Source organism: Mixophyes fleayi, chromosome 8 (genome assembly GCF_038048845.1).
Source record: "Mixophyes fleayi isolate aMixFle1 chromosome 8, aMixFle1.hap1, whole genome shotgun sequence".
NCBI classification, from domain to species: domain Eukaryota; kingdom Metazoa; phylum Chordata; class Amphibia; order Anura; family Limnodynastidae; genus Mixophyes; species Mixophyes fleayi.
This window is the reverse complement of record NC_134409.1, coordinates 90,601,134-90,617,610: the sequence shown is the minus strand read 5'-3', so window position 1 is coordinate 90,617,610 and position 16,477 is coordinate 90,601,134. Positions and strand designations below refer to the sequence as shown.

The window sequence follows — 16,477 nt, the reverse complement described above, 5'->3', positions numbered from 1 at the left end:
ATTTACACTTATGTGTGAAATTCTAGAAATGCTGTGATGTCCTGCATCTGGTTTTCAGATGCAGAGAATCTAGGAGCCAGTCTTAATTAAAGGTTCCTGCCTTTAATGTTGGACCTTCACACATCAAAAGATCTAATTAGCATGGGTCCTTTCTTCAGACCTGTCGGGGTACAGAGGCTTGGTGGCCCCATTATTGATCTCTGATAGCCTGATTTCCTATTAGCATAATTCTGTTGACAGGAGAGTGAAGAAGTGAAACATAAACAAGGTGTTGCAGTTTCAAAATCAGCTCTGAGGGTCTTTTCAAGCTGGCCCTTTATTTATACCTAGGGTCCAGAATTAACTGGTTAACAAGTACATATAAGGAAATCTCTTTAGCTCAGCAAATATTTCTTTGCAACAATAATACATATAAGGCAACATCCTTTGTTCAGTACTATGTGGTTTTCCTCCCGGCCATTTCCTTCAGTCTGGCGTCCTGCTATTGTCTGTTCAATAGGAAACACTTGTTTTTCTTCAAGACGTAGTCCTGCATCTGAAGTATAGTTTTAAAGTATTTCACACATATATTTGTACATCTTAATAGCTAATAATTATTTTATACTCACACAGACCGTTCGGAATACATATTCACACAGAACAACAAAAACCAAAAACAAGTCAGTTTCCCACATCACAATACACAAAAGTCTTTGTAAACAAAGGCTCATTGTGTCAGATATATACATCAGAAATAGGCATATCCAATAGCAAGGTTAAACAGGAAAAACAAATTTTTACCCTGGTCTCAGAAATAACAATTTCCTAACTCAAAATATATACAATATTAAAAATAAGTGCATTGGCAATTTATATAATTTATATATCTAAGCGCCCTGCGAAATTTCCCTTAAATAAATTGATACCATAAGTTATTTATATGTGATCCACTCACAGTTACTATGTAAAATGGATCATTCTGAAGAGCTCAGTGACTTCAAGCGTGATACTGTGATAGGATGTCACCTTCTCAATAAGACGGTTCGTGAAATTTCATCCCTGCTGCATATTCCACGGTCTACTGTGAGTGATAATATTAGAAAGTGGAAGCATTTAGGAACACCAGCAACTCAGATACGAAGTGCAAGACCACACAGAATCACAGAGCAGGGTCAACGACTGCTAAGGTGCATGGTGCGTAAAAGTCGCCAACTCTCTGCTGATTTTTATAGCTGTAGAGTTCTGAAATTGCACTGGCATTAATGTAAGCACAAAAACTGTGCAGTGGGAGCTTAATGGATTGGGTTTCCATGGCCGAGCAGTTGCATGGAACCCTCACATCACCAAGACCAATGACAAGCATTGGATGAAGAGGTGTAAAGCACACCAACACTGGACTGTGGAGCAGTGGAAACAAAACATCTTGTGGAAAGCCTTCCAAGAAGAGTGAAAGCTGTTATTGCTGCAAAAGGGGGACCAACTTCATATTAAAGTACAGTTGAATACAATGTCATAATGTCATTAATAGTCTCTGTTGGTGTAATGGTTAAGCATCCGATAATACAGCTAACATGGGAATGGTCTGAGAAACACCAACAGGGGTACATTTATCAAGCTGTGGGTTTGAAAAAGTGAAGATGTTTCCTATAGCAACCAATCAAATTCTAGCTGTCATTTTGCTGAGTGTACTAAATTAATGATAACTAGAATCTGATTGGTTGCTGTTGGCAAAAAAGTCTCCAAAAAGTGGAGACTTTTTCAAACCCGCAGCTTGATAAATTTACCTCACACTGTCTTACAATTAACACATATAAACAGCTGATGATGATGATGATGATGATGATGATACACACATTGAAATATGATTAACAAACACACACTGAGATCTGATATACATAACTATACACGTATAGTACTTAATAACATGTATAGAAAAAGCCCATTTACACATAGATAAAGCAGCTGAAGTAGGCAATGCACTGTATTTTATGTAAAATGTATTATGCTTTTTGCACTGCTATTATATGTGTAAAGACTGAAAATACATATTGTTAATAAGAATACATATTATCTTAAATGAGACTTTGTGAAAATCCTTTCTTGAATATGATATGTATTATTTCCTGTTTTATACTGTGGAAATCAGAGTAAATAGAGCAGACATTAAAATAGAATTATCTTTCTGAGAACTGGGTTTAATCTGGAACCTACCATGTGTGAGTAATAATGAAGGTAGTTATTAAATGGTTATTATGACATTTACATTAATAGCATATTTGCCTTACCATTGGACCCTGTTTTTAACAGGGAGTAATAGCAGACTCTCAAGGAAAATATCTCCCACTTCAAAGGGAAACAGACACCCTTTTACACTGGCACCCGAACACAACGTGCTTTAATTATGATCCTCAAAGGCCTAGAGGACCCAAAATTAATTGCAGCAACCCCCCAATTTTAATAAACAATTTATTAATGTTAATTTTAATTTATGAATACTAATATTCATAATGGTGAGGCAAATTGATGTTCAATATCTTAAAAAAAAATTTTTGGGTGATAAATCATCTTACCTGTTCAATCATAGTGTATTTTAGGTTGTATGTAAGGATTAGTACTATATATATGATCTCAAGGTTAAATCATGATAACTGAGATAAGAATGATTGAAAAGTTTGTCTATACTTATAATATATTGTAATTAAGTTATTGAGAAGACTGGTGTTAGAGTAACGATTTGACCCGTTATTGTGGGTTACTTGGTGGGAATGTCCAATCATGTGTTTATATCTGGGCCTGGCCAAAGTAAATAATCGCGCAGAGTAGAGCTCCCAAATTTTTAGCGAGTTATTGCGGGGACTACACTGTCTACGGTTGGTTATGATATAAGACGAAAGTTTAGGGAGTTGTATAGCGATGCCACTTAACAACATAGGAGAATGTCATGGGAAACATATATGTTAGATATTGACTAAAAAGATGTCATGGGTAGCACAAAGTTAGAATTTGATGATAATAGTCATGAAATATCATGGGTAAGGAATTATTAGATATTATCGGAGAGAACTAGGATCATGGGTATTCATTTGTTACATATTGACAGAAATGGCTATGAGATGTTATGACTAATGAAGTATTGACGAAAAGAGCTGAAGGTCATGGGTGACTAAGGGGCAGATATTGACGGAAAGAGTCATGGGTATCTCTTGGTTAGATATTGACTAAATTAGCTATGGAAAATTGCAAATTGTATAATCCAAAATTAATAAGATTAAAATATCTCCTCAAGACGAAAGGTAATGACAATCTGCCTATGGTGAGTATAGACTGGAAAAAAAAATTGTGAGCGGTAAGAAACTCACAATTGGAGTATATGTTGATGAGATCAGTGTAGAGCCCCTTGAAGAGATCCCCATAAAGTCGGGGGGCCACTGCAATTAGGGAGTTAGTTACTCCGAAGGAAAGAAGTTCACACAGTGAGAAGTAGATGGAGTTTGACTCATTCTAACTTTAGAATTACTGGGTGATACAATATGTAAAGGCATCTGCAACCCAGAAACACATACTTGAGAGCTATCTAGTGGGTAATGCAATTGGAATTTTGTGTAGTCAAAGTGCACAGTTCGCCCGGAAAGGCCAATTTTAGCGATTTTGGCTGGGTGAAATCAGGCCTGCAAGAAGAATTCGCCTATCCTTTATAGGATTATAGAGTTCATTCCCATGCAACAGACAGTGAAGATATTAAGAGAGGTCATGGACACTGTCAAGAAATATAACTTTACAGGGAAAATATTGATTTTCTTAAATATTTTAGATCTAACAGTAGTAACAAGAAAAGTGCCTAGTGGTCACAGAGTTGTATTGCAGTCTCTTGATCAGATTTTGGTTAATCTGCAAATGGGCGAGAAAATATAGATCCAGTAACTTTGCATGTTATTATTTTGGAGGTGTTTGATTGCATGTAGCATTATAATTAATGAAACCCCTGGATATTGGTAATGCATTTATTTGATAAGGATAAAATGGGGATCATAATGCACAATGGAATGTCACTCAAAAATGTGACATGGAAATTCCTACTTGTGTAAGGTTGCACAGGATCTGATAAATGCCAACAGAACTGTTGTAACACTACAGAAAGACTAAGTAGAAAATCACACAACTTTATGTATGGTGGTAAATTAGAACCATGGATAAATCCCTGTTTAGTACACTAGTATTTGTTGATAGTAGACACAAATGTTCATAGTTTGTGTCTATAAATACCTGTATAACTTAATTAATTAGAAGATAACCTCCACATTCACCAGGATCAGGGGGTAGGGGCAGATGTAGATCAGATAGTATGGTTTCAATCTGTAGCAGTGATAATTTAACAACTGCAGTAAAATATTATTGTAAATAAAATAACACAAAATGGTAGTTTGTTGGTTTTGTTGTATTGACCTTTGCTGGTCACTAGAGGCACTAATATGCCTAATATGAGTTTTAGAAAGTAAGAAAACCAGTAGTGGATACATTGATCCGCTACACAGCAAAGGTGGTAATGGTCAAAAATGTCTAAAGCTTTTAAAGATTTTTAAACAGGTTCTTCAGGGGGAAATTGCTATGAACAATATACTAAATAAGTAAATTTCTAAACAGTGTGTATCCTTGGAGATATAAGTTGGTGAGATGACGCTGTGTGACATAAAAGTATTATGTATACTAACATTTCTTTCGTTCTCCACAGTTTATTAAGATCAAGAGTCCTCTATTTTTTCCTCCTCAATTAATACACAGATCATTGTAAAAAATAAAAAGGAGGGATAGTGATGATGTAAACAGGCAGGGCCGGACTTGCCATCTGGCACTTATGGCACATGCCAGAAGGGCCGATGGCAGTGTGGGCCGGTACGGCTCCCTGCGATCCCGTTTAAATTAAATAAAATTTAATTAAATACATTTTTTTGAGCCACCATGACGTCGCACGTCATGTCGGCTCTGGGGCTGGCCCTGCTCCAGCGCTTTCATAAAAAATACACTTCCCTTAGCAGCCTCCGGGAATCCACTGTGCGCCCTCTACAGCCAATCCCACGCGGCCACACGTGACGTCATTTCGCGCAGCCGCGTAGGACTGGCTGTAGAGGGCGCACAGTGGATTCCTGGAGGCTGCTGAGGTAAGTGTATTTTTTATTTTCACAGAGAAAATGGTGCTTCGGGGTGAGAGGACAGGACCCGAAAATGTGTGCAGGGGGGGACACTGGACCCAAAAATGTGTGCATGGGGGGACACAGGAACCGAAATTGTGTGCAGGGGGGGGGGGGGACCTGAAATTGTGTGCAGGGGGAGGGGGGGGAGAGGTCCTGAAATTGTGTGCAGGGGGGAGGGGGGGGGAGGACCTGAAAATGTGTGTAGGGGCTGAAAATGTCTGCAGGGGGGAAAAGAGGGGCTGAAAATGTCTGCAGGGGGGCTGAAAATGGTTGCATGGTGGGGAAGAGGGGCTGAAAATGTCTGCAGGGGGGAAAAGAGGGGCTGAAAATGTCTGCAGGGGGGGGCTGAAAATGGTTGCATGGGGGGGGAAGAGGGGCTGAAAATGTCTGCAGGGTTAATAAAATGTCTTGCGTGGTATTTAAAAAAAATAGAATAGCTTTGGGGGGCATGATATCTGTTTTGTGTGGCAGTTACATGGCTGCACTCTGGTCTCAGCTATCACTAGAATATGAGATGTGGCTGGTAGAGGTAAATATTTTATTGACCACAAATGTTCAGATATTATTTATATATGCCTGTACAATGGGGTAGTGTTATCTGTCCATAATGGAGTGCTTTTTTTTTAAAGAGCCTAATCATTCAATGTTTATTAACATTTTGCAATATAGTAAACTTTCTGAATTTTCAATACAGGACTCCAAATTTCCAGAAGCCAGCGAGAAGACAACAAAGCAGCAAGAGAGAAGAGCAAGAACAGGTAAGAGACAATGACACAATCAATCTAAATTTGAATGGTGAAGAATGTTTCAGAATATTTATATTTTGGAGTATTCCTATACATTAGAGGGGGGGTAAGGGAGGCGCTGTTGGTGTATTTGCCTACGGTGCCCGAAACCCTTAATCAGGCCCTGGGTTTACTGTAGTCGTTTTATATTTTCGCACACAGTAGGAACAGTATGCTTTTGTAATTCAAGCAAACTGATTTGCACAACAAGGGAATTGATCAGGGTGGGCAGAAAGCAAAGTGTGATACACAAGTTTGTGTTGCTGCTTAACATGTTGGACTGCCCCAGCAACGCCACTTCAGCACGCAACAATATTGCGCATGGAGCCCACAGCAGGTGGGCCTGTGTGTTTTTTAAATGCCAGGGCTGATTTTTCGTCCCTGTCCGGCCTTGCAAACAGGGTATAGAATTTCCCAGTTACAGGGAAACTTTGGAAACATTTTTATGGGAATGTTGAGAAGACAGTCTACATATCCCTGATGCCACCTAGTTGTTGAAATTGTGAGAGGTAAATTCAATCCTAAATACTTGCAAAGGATAGCAAAATATGATTTTCCAATTCCAGAATGGAAGTGACACTTGGAATAAATTCTTAAATCATCAGCAGGCATGGTGGGATAATTAACCCTGCTCGGAAGGGTATAATTCCCAAAAAAGTTTCTTGTTTTTCTTCCCATATTAGGAACTTATAAATGGAGAAGTGCAGAATTTCAGAAGAATTCTACAAGCTGACAGGATGGAGAAGACAAAAGATGGGTAGGAGAAAGTAAATATTTCAAAATAACTGATATTTTTTTTCTTACTACTAGATAATGAGAATAAAGACGGTGCCCAGTTGTGACAGACGACACCTCCAGCAGATGAAAGAGCGGATCCTAAGACTGCAAGGCATGGACAAAGATGAGACCAGAGCCAGATGTCTAAAGATGATATACAAGATCCCCTTCGTACTTTGCAAAGATGATATTGTCACAAACACGCTCCCAGCTGCCATGACTTTGGGGTGTTTGCTGTATGAGGTCACACACAATTTCAGACCGCAGTCTCTCTCTACCTATCACACAGGTTATAGACCTACGGAATCGCCCCCAAACAGACACTTCAGGTTTTGCCACCACCTATTGAGTACGGGCAATAGGACCCCAACACTGGCACACAGGCTTCTAGTGGTTCACAAACTAGCAAGACCAAGACCAGCACGCACAGGTTTAATTCCTCACACCTCCAGACTGTTACACAAATGTAAAGGCAAGCACACACAGCTTGTTAATCAAATGTATCAACAAATCACACACTGGCATTCCAAGGTTTAACTTGGTCGAGCAATCTCTTCCAATAGGCTAATTGATTCGTTAGAGTATCAAGGACGCAACTTATTAAATTATAGATTTAATATACAAAAATACAGGGCATTCAGATATAAAGAAAAATAATTAATAAACAATTAATTGACTGACAGAACAAGCAAAAGCAGTTTAAAATAAAAAGGGGTTACATTCAGATTTGCACTTACATAAATTGCATTCTGGCCAAGGGAAATTTGGCTGGAAGACGATGGACAGCTTATCAATGTGAATTGATTTCCCAAAAAGTCTGACAGTTTGTTCCTTCAGAACACAGGTTTTTAAGCAACATGAAATGGGATGGTCTTCACAGGGGCAGCGTTTAATGCTAATCGGGGGTTGTGGCCTGGGACCCTTTTTCAATCACCATTTACATGTTGCCTGATTTACTAACCAATTCTACTATGTGATATATTTTTTCTGTAGAACGTTACATCGATCCAATTTTATCATTAATAAATCCCCTATGACTTTGTCCATCTTTTGATATCAAACACGCCTAACTACAGTGCATTCGCAGAGCTTACACTCCTTTTCTTCATTTCTTTGTGGGCAGAATTCTTAATTTAACATATGAGCTGCCCTTCATCATGCTATTGAGGAATATGTGGTTGATCACTACTTTTATTGATTTTAAGGGGCATATTTTAAAACTGAATTCTTTTGGTCTATATTATGTATAGCCTATGTCAGCTTTGAGCCAGACCACATACTGAGCGGTACCTAAAAGTCTATTCAAGTGCCACAAATAGTTTAGATCTCACCCCGGGAGTTCTTTGAAGCTGCCCCTCAGGTGACACTTTTATCTTCTCACACTGGGATGTGCAAAGCCATCCAATAAATTTACATCAGACTCTCTGACTTCAAATCTTACACTTTAACTTATCAATGGATTCATTTGATATCACCTATTCACACTGCAGTTATGAATTATCCCTTTTAAATAACTGCAAGCTCTCTATGTTCACGAAAGACATAATGAAGATACAACGAAGAAGAAACAACTATAGCATATATTTAATTGCTGAGGGATAATTTAAAACAGGGTTTTGTTGACAGTGTGGGATTTTTTTTGCCGTCCGTAAGAAAAACACAGGTTTGTTCATCCCGCCTGCCTTAGCAACTTGAGGTCATTTAGCGCCTCTCCTCTTTATTATTTGATACTTTGTACTAAAAATTGCATTATCATAATAATTCCAAACTGAATACCTTTCCATCTGTTCACTTAAACACACTCTGAAACACTATTACACCAACAAGGAAAAATATGGATTTTTGTCAGCTTAACTCTAATATCAGACACTGACAAACAGGGAGACTGTGAAGGAACGATCATTGTAACATGATATATGTGATATTGTTATATGGAGATTGAATTGAATTGTCTGAGTGCAGATTGTATGAAGTTTGTGTTTGATGAAAAGGCAAAGCTTAAACAGTATATCAGGACTTAAACTGTTACAGAAAGTGAAATAACAGGTAATTGTGTGGTTATAGTTTTTTGGTGATTTGTATGTGATATTGTTAAAATGGTTGATTTAGAAAGTTAATAGTGTTAGGAACTCCCAAGCCAGTACAGTGAAACTCGGGGACTACTCTGAAGGCCCGGTGTTCGCTGGAGCCCCTAGTGGTGGGGACAGACTGGGCTGCGGGCCGACCGAGGGTTGAGTAACGTATACTGGCTTAAAGGAGTACCCAGGAGTGGAGTGATTGGCGGGCTGCAGTTAAGAAGAATCCTAGGTCAAAGGGTCTCAAGCACAGATGCAAAATCCAGAGACAAGCGAAGGGTCAGACACACAGGCAGAGAAGCAAAATCCGAAATCCAGGCAAAAGGTCAAGGTCAGAAGAGAAGGGTCACAGGTCCAAGAACAAGCAGGGGTCAAAACACGGGTAGTCAAATCCAAGGTAGCAAGAACCAAACGGATAGCACAAGCAGGCAGCAGGACTGAGGACCGAACGCTATAAGTGGCAGTGAGGCTGCAGACCTCACTGCCTTAAATGTACAGGTGAGCCAATCAGAGTCTAGCTCTGCAAATACTCCCAGGAGCTGACTAATGAATTAATTACAGCTTAATAGCCAGCAGGCTATTAGATCCCTCTGCGCACGCGCCCAGCTGTCCCCTGTTGCCGGGACGCGGCGCTACACTGCTGGGCGTACGGCCGTTGCCTTAGCAACGGTCGGGAGTTAGAGGGAAGTGACGTCCTGGTCGTCATGGTGACGGCCGGGACGCTGGGGCAGGCAGGAAGCAAGCCGCGGCGGCTGTGAGTACCGCCGCAGCTCGTGACAGTACCCCCCCCTTGAGGAGGGGTTAAGGAACCCCGACATCAAGGCTTAGTGGGAAACTTCCTAAAAAATTCTTTAATGAGTCTTCCAGCGTGCAGACGTCTCTGTGGTATCCAAGAACGCTCCTCAGGGCCATAACCCTTCCAATGTACGAGGAATTGAACTTGACCTTGAAGCCTCCTAGAGTCAAGGATTTTTTCAATAGCAAATTCGTGGTCTCCGTTCACCATCAGAGGCCTGGGCCTGTTAGAGAGAGACCGATAAAACTTGCTGGGAGCAGCGACTTTCTTCAGAAGCGAACAATGAAAGGTCGCAGGTATTTTTAAGGAAGTGGGTAGTTTTAATCTAAATGCCACTGGATTACTTTTCCTCTCAATTGGAAACGGTTTAATGTATAGGGGCCCTAGCTTCCTACAAGGTTGCCGCAACATGATGTTCCGTGTGGATAACCAAACCTGATCCCCCACTTTCAATGAACAGGGTCTACGGTGACGGTCAGCGAAGATCTTGGATTTTCGGCAAGCTTGATCTAGTGCAGCGTGCACCTTTTTCCAGACGGACCTTAGCCTGGCCGTAAAAGCAGGCGTTCCGGAACCCCCACAGGGAACAGTAGTAGAGAATGAGTTGGATTTTGGGTGAAACCCGAAGTTGCAGAAAAACGGGGATGTATGAATAGTGGAATGGCAAGAATTATTGTACGCAAATTCTGTCCAGGGCAAAAGAGAGGACCAATTATCGTGGAATTTAGACACATAGATGCGCAAAAACTGTTCCAGAGCTTGGTTCGTCCTTTCTGTCTGTCCATTCGACTGGGGATGATATGCTGAGGACAGACTGATAGAGATCCCGATGGACTTACAAAAGGCTTTCCAAAACCGGGCAATAAACTGGGATCCTCGATCTGATACGATATCTTCAGGAGTCCCATGAAGACGAAAAATATGCGTCACAAACAATGTGGCCAGGGTCCTGGCATCCGGTAACTTGGGCAAAGATATAAAATGTGCCATCTTACTGAACCGATCGACAACTACCAGTATGGTGTTATGTCCTGCGGATACTGGTAGGTCGACAATGAAATCCATCGACAAATGGGTCCAGGGCCTGCTCGGCGCCGGCAAGGGTAACAATAGCCCAGAAGGACGGTTCCTATCGGGTTTTTTTTTAGCACACTCAGGACAAGCCCAAACATAATTCTCCACATCATCTGACAAAGTGGGCCACCACAACCAACGAGAAAGAACCTCAATAGTCCTACGGATTCCCGGATGGCCAGCAGAGCGGTTGTTGTGGCCTTCAATGAGAACAGATTTCCTTAAATGGACTAGGACAAATAATTTGTTGACCGGTGTCTGAACTGGAGCGATTCTCTGGAAGCGCCGGATAATTGCTCCTAGATCCTGGGTGAGTCCGAGATGAACAGTATTTGTAGGAACAAGTCAGGAGACTGAGGATGATGGGCCAAAAAACTTCGAGACAAGGAATCGGCCTTAGTATTTTTAGAACCTGAACGGAATGTAATAATGAAGTTAAATCTGGTGAAAAATAAGGCCCAGCGGGCCTGCCTAGGATTCAGGGTTTTAGCGGTCTAGATGTATTGGAGGTTTTTATGGTCCGTGAAGATGGTGATGGTATGAGTAGCTCCCTCTAACCAATGTCGCCATTCCTCCAGTGCCAACTTAATGGCCAACAATTCACGATTGCCGACATCATAATTACATTCGGCAGATAATTTTTTTTTAGAAAAGAATGCACAAGGATGTAATTTTTTGCTCCTTGGGTCTTTCTGAGAAAGGATGGCGCCAGCACCGATATCAGAAGCGTCCACCTCTACAATGAACGGAAGTTCCGGATCAGGATGTCTCAGCACTGGAGCAGAAATGAAAGCAGCTTAGAGTGCCGAGAAACTCGCCAATGCCTCCGAAGGCCACTTTGCTGGGTTAGCTCCCTTTCGAGTGAGGGCAGTGATAGGAGCCACTAACGAGGAAAAAGAATCAATAAACCTACGGTAATAATTTGCGAATCCGAGGAACCTCTGGATCGCCTTCAGATGAGTAGGGAGGACCCAATCCTGGATTGCTCGAACTTTGGCAGGGTCCATTGCGAATCCTGATGAGGAGATGATATATCCCAGTAATGACACAGTGGCCACCTCAAATTCACATCTCTCCCTTCTTGCATATAGGTGATGTTCCCGTAATTTCAGCAGAGCTTGGTGAACGTGCTGACGGTGCTGAAGTAAAGACTAAGAGTAGATTAAAATATCATCCAGATACACAACTACTGTTTTACCCAGGAACTCTTGTAAAACGTCGTTGATCAGGTCCTCGAAAACCGCCGGAGCGTTGCATAACCCGAATGGCATCATGAGATATTCATAATGTCCCGACTGGGTATTGAAAGCAGTCTTCCATTCCTCCCCTTTCTTGATTCGAATAAGATTGTAAGCCCCTCTGAGGTCAATCTTCGAAAATATAGTGGCAGATTTTAATTGATCAAACAACACCGAAATCAACGGTAACGGGTAAATATTCTTAATAGTGATGTCATTCAGTCCACGGAAATCAATGCATGGTCTAAGACTGCCATCTTTTTTTGACACGAAAAAGCAACCTGCGCCTACGGGAGATTTAGAAGGACCTTTTTTCAGGTTTTCCTCCACGTATAGCTCCATGGCCTGAGTCTCTGGAATGGACAAGGAGTATAACCGCCCTTTGGGCAACTTGGAACCCGGGACTAAATCATGGCGCAGTCATATTCTCGATGTGGTGAAATGGAATCAGCTTTCCTTTTGCAGAACACATCAGAGAAGTCCTGGTAGGGTACCGGCAACAAGTCTGGACTAGGCTGTAGGATTCTAAGCGGCAGGGTCAAGCAAGACGTGGAACACTCGGGACTCCAACGAGTAATCTCTCCACTTTTCCAGTCAATAAGGGGATTATGACTGCGAAGCCAGGGATACCCCAATATCAAAGGAGCAGAGGGACAACTAATAAGATAGAAGGAGAGCTCCTCCCTATGGAGGACTCCTACAGACAACCGAACCATTGGAGTCCTAGCGAGAATCCTTCACCCAGGCAAGGGGTTACCATCCAAACCACATGTGGTGATGCTTGATCCTAACTTGATATGCGGAATATCAAGCGTCTGAGCCAAATGTATATCCAGGAAATTACCAGCCGCACCACTGTCAAAAAAAGCTTTCAGGTCCATGGATCTCCCACGGAAAGTTAGACGTCCAGGGACTAATAAAGAATTTTCTGAAGAGGTAATCTGAAGACCCAAGCGCACCTCTTCACCTGCACTTAGGCTTTGGAGTTTCCCGGCTTGTTGGGACATGAGCGAACTAAGTGGCCTGGTTGACCACAATACATACACAGGCCTAGTGAGCGTCTTCTGGAGCGTTCCTCCTGAGGCAAGCGGTAAGCGCCCAACTGCATGGGTTCAGAGGAATCGGGCAAAGTGTTATCGAAGCTAGTGAAAACGTCCATAGGAGCAGAGGACTCCCGTTCAGCCTTCCTCTCTCTGATCCGACGATCAATTTTTATAACAAGTTGCATCAAGTTCTCCAGCGTGTCGGATATCGGATACTGGACTAAGGAATCCTTAATCTGCTCGGTAAGTCCTAAGCAAAATTGACTTCGCAATGCTGGGTCGTTCCAGGCGCTATCAGTGGACCATCGCCGAAATTCCGCACAATACTCTTCCGCTGAGCGACGTCCTTGCCTTAGCGTTCGGAGATGAGCCTCAGCTGAGGCTACCCTGTCTGGGTCATCGTACAATAACCCCAGAGCTTGGAAAAAGGCATCCACTGACTGCAAGGCTGGGTTTGTTGAAGGCAAGGAGAAAGCCCAAGACTGAGGGTCACCCTGGAGTAAAGAGATGATGATCCCTACCCTTTGTTGTTCAGAACCAAAGGAACATGGTTTCAAACGAAAGTACAACTTGCAGCTCTCTTTGAAATTACGGAAGGCTGGCCTGCTTCCAGAGAATCGGTCAGGCAAATTCATCTTAGGCTCCGGTGTGTCACCAGAGGGAACTTGCTGGAGCTGCAGGTCTCTAGAAGCCCCTTCTTGGACTACCAGGCGCTGGGATAAATTCTGCACCACTTGGGAAATCGCCTGTATCTGGTTGGCCAGAATCTGGGCTGGGGACAGATTTGACTCCTCGCTGTCCATGGCAGTATGATACCAATCTTCCTTGGCCGGTTATAATGTTAGGAACTCCCAAGCCAGTACAGTGAAACTCGGGGACTACTCTGAAGGCCCGGTGTTCGCTGGAGCCCCTAGTGGTGGGGACAGACTGGGCTGCGGGCCGACCGAGGGTCGAGTAACGTATACTGGCTTAAAGGAGTACCCAGGAGTGGAGTGATTGGCGGGCTACAGTTAAGAAGAATCCTAGGTCAAAGGGTCACAAGCACAGATGCAAAATCCAGAGACAAGCGAAGGGTCAGACACACAGGCAGAGAAGCAAAATCCGGAATCCAGGCAAAAGGTTGAGGTCAGAAGAGAAGGGTCACAGGTCCAAGAACAAGCAGGGGTCAAAACACGGGTAGTCAAATCCAAGGTAGCAAGAACCAAATGGATAGCACAAGCAGGCAGCAGGACTGAGGACAGAACGCTATAAGCGGCAGTGAGGCTGCAAACCTCACTGCCTTAAATGTACAGGTGAGCCAATCAGAGTCTAGCTCTGCAAATACTCCCAGGAGCTGACTAATGAATTAATTACAGCCTAATAGCCAGCAGGCTATTTGATCCCTCTGCACACGCGCCCAGCTGTCCCCTGTTGCCGGGACGCGGCGCTACACTGCTGGGTGTCCGGCCGTTGCCTCAGCAACGGTCGGGAGTTAGAGGGAAGTGACGTCCCGGTCGTCATGGTGACGGCCGGGACGCTGGGGCAGGCAGGAAGCGAGCCGCGGCGGCTGTGAGTACCGCCGCGGCTCGTGACAAATAGTAAGTAATTGGTTTATAGTAAGTGATTGACACTGTAAGCATAGAAAAAGACTGTTTAAAGCAGTTTAATGTAAATGCATAGCAAATGATAATATTGTATAATAAGTAATACAGTTTAATCGTTTGAAATTAACAATACCTTAGGAGTTTGAGCATGCCAATACAAAAGACATCATGTCCCTGCTAGATATGGCAGCAAGATGATATATAAAGCTATAAGCCATGTATAAGTGATTGAATAGTATTATATTTGACTGTGCCATTAGTGTGGCTTCTCTGTGAATATCTGCTAGATAAAGGTATATTTGTATAGCTAATACTGGCTGTATAGTCTTACAAGTTAAAATATGTTACTGTGGCTATGAAGATTTCACACATATATAGTGCAATTAGGATTAAGATGGAGATAATGCAGCTAAAATGGGAAATACACACATTGTCTTACAATTCACACATACACACACTGAAATGTGATTAACATACACACACTGAAATTTGATCAACACACACACACACTGAAATCTAATATACATTCATATACACATATAGTACTTGTCACCGCCAACAGGGACTATAGTAGTTTATGCCCGCTCCTTCCTAATTAGGGCAAGCCATTTCCTACGGCTTGCCCACCTTTACAGGTCTTCAGCATTTGCCTGTCTTGCCCAGACTCTCCTCCATCAGAAGTCTGGTTTGATTTCCATTGTTGCTTAGCAACAATCAACAGCAGTTCTGAGCATGTGCAGAACTTTCTCATTTACACTGAAAGTTTCCTGCGGAGGTCATCAAGAAGCGCCTATTGTCACTATAAAAGGGATCCTCTGTCATATAGGCTTTGCTAGGTGATTCTGTTAACAGCCAGTCTAAGTACCTGATACTGACCTCTTGCTTTGCACCCTGCTTTAGACAAAATGGACCTGCTTTTTGCCTTAACCCTTTGGTATCCTGTTTGCTGACCTGCTATACCTTGTATTGACGTTGCTTTCAATTCTGGACTCGCTATTGTTTATTCCTTTGGCACCCCGCTTCATAATTTGGCTATTACTGTGTACCATGCGTTCTAGAGATGTGATAGACGCAAATCTAACAGCAATAATATTGGTCTCGTAAGAGCTGCTTTCTGTATTAGGGTTAACCACTTCCTTCGTTCGATATGATATATAGCGCTCTAATTGCAATCAGGTAAGAATATGGATCATGAAGTGTATTGGAATATGTATGGATATGCACCTCTTTAATGGAGAGGATTGTGTTATTATAGGTCCCTGTAATATTCCTTATTGTACCATGACACATTTACCATGTAACACACTCAATAATTGCAATGAGTGGATAAAGCTTATGGCACTTGTGATAAAATACAAATGAAGACAAATAACTTCAAAGAAACTTCCAATGTGAAAAGTCAGTGTCATGCGTAACGGGTATAATGACCCTGTAACCTGAGTTAACCAATAGTCCCAATTTCGATGTGGCTCTATTGTGTGATAAGATCGTCAGCTGTATAATACTGTCACATTAGGAGTGCACAATGGTGATTGATCCCTCTAAGTTCACCTATTAGTCTCCAGATAGTCCTGTGGAATTGTGCTCAATGAACCTCCCGTTGAGGGGTGTACAATTACCTTATAGGTGTACCATTCGCGTATGAGTGCGATACTGAGTAGCTTACGATTCTGATGGTGGTGTGTTATCTGGATATGGATCTGGATGGTCAGGCTGATTCTTCCCTTCTGCCGGATGAGTTGTTCTGATCGCGCATGCACGAGTCAGTGGCTCGCTCTTGTTTATTCCTTTGGCACCCTGCTTCCTAATTTGGCTATTACTGTGTACCGGCCCAGCTAAGACAAGTGGACTTGCTTGTTTTTTATACTGTGGAACTTGCTTACTGACATTTACTGTGTGCATACTGTTCACGCTGCAGTCTGTTTCCAGGGAATCTCC

General features: G+C 42.3%; 1 long non-coding RNA gene across 1 annotated transcript in view; it reads right to left on the bottom strand.

Moving 5' to 3' along the window:
* Positions 1 to 321: 321 nt before the first annotated feature.
* The window catches only part of LOC142100130 (uncharacterized), a 43,213-nt gene continuing 27,057 nt past the window's right edge, over positions 322 to 16,477 (bottom strand). Inside the window, exon 3 of the long non-coding RNA XR_012678725.1 lies at positions 322 to 535. This is a non-coding gene — a long non-coding RNA (uncharacterized LOC142100130). The remainder of the gene's footprint in view (positions 536 to 16,477) is intronic.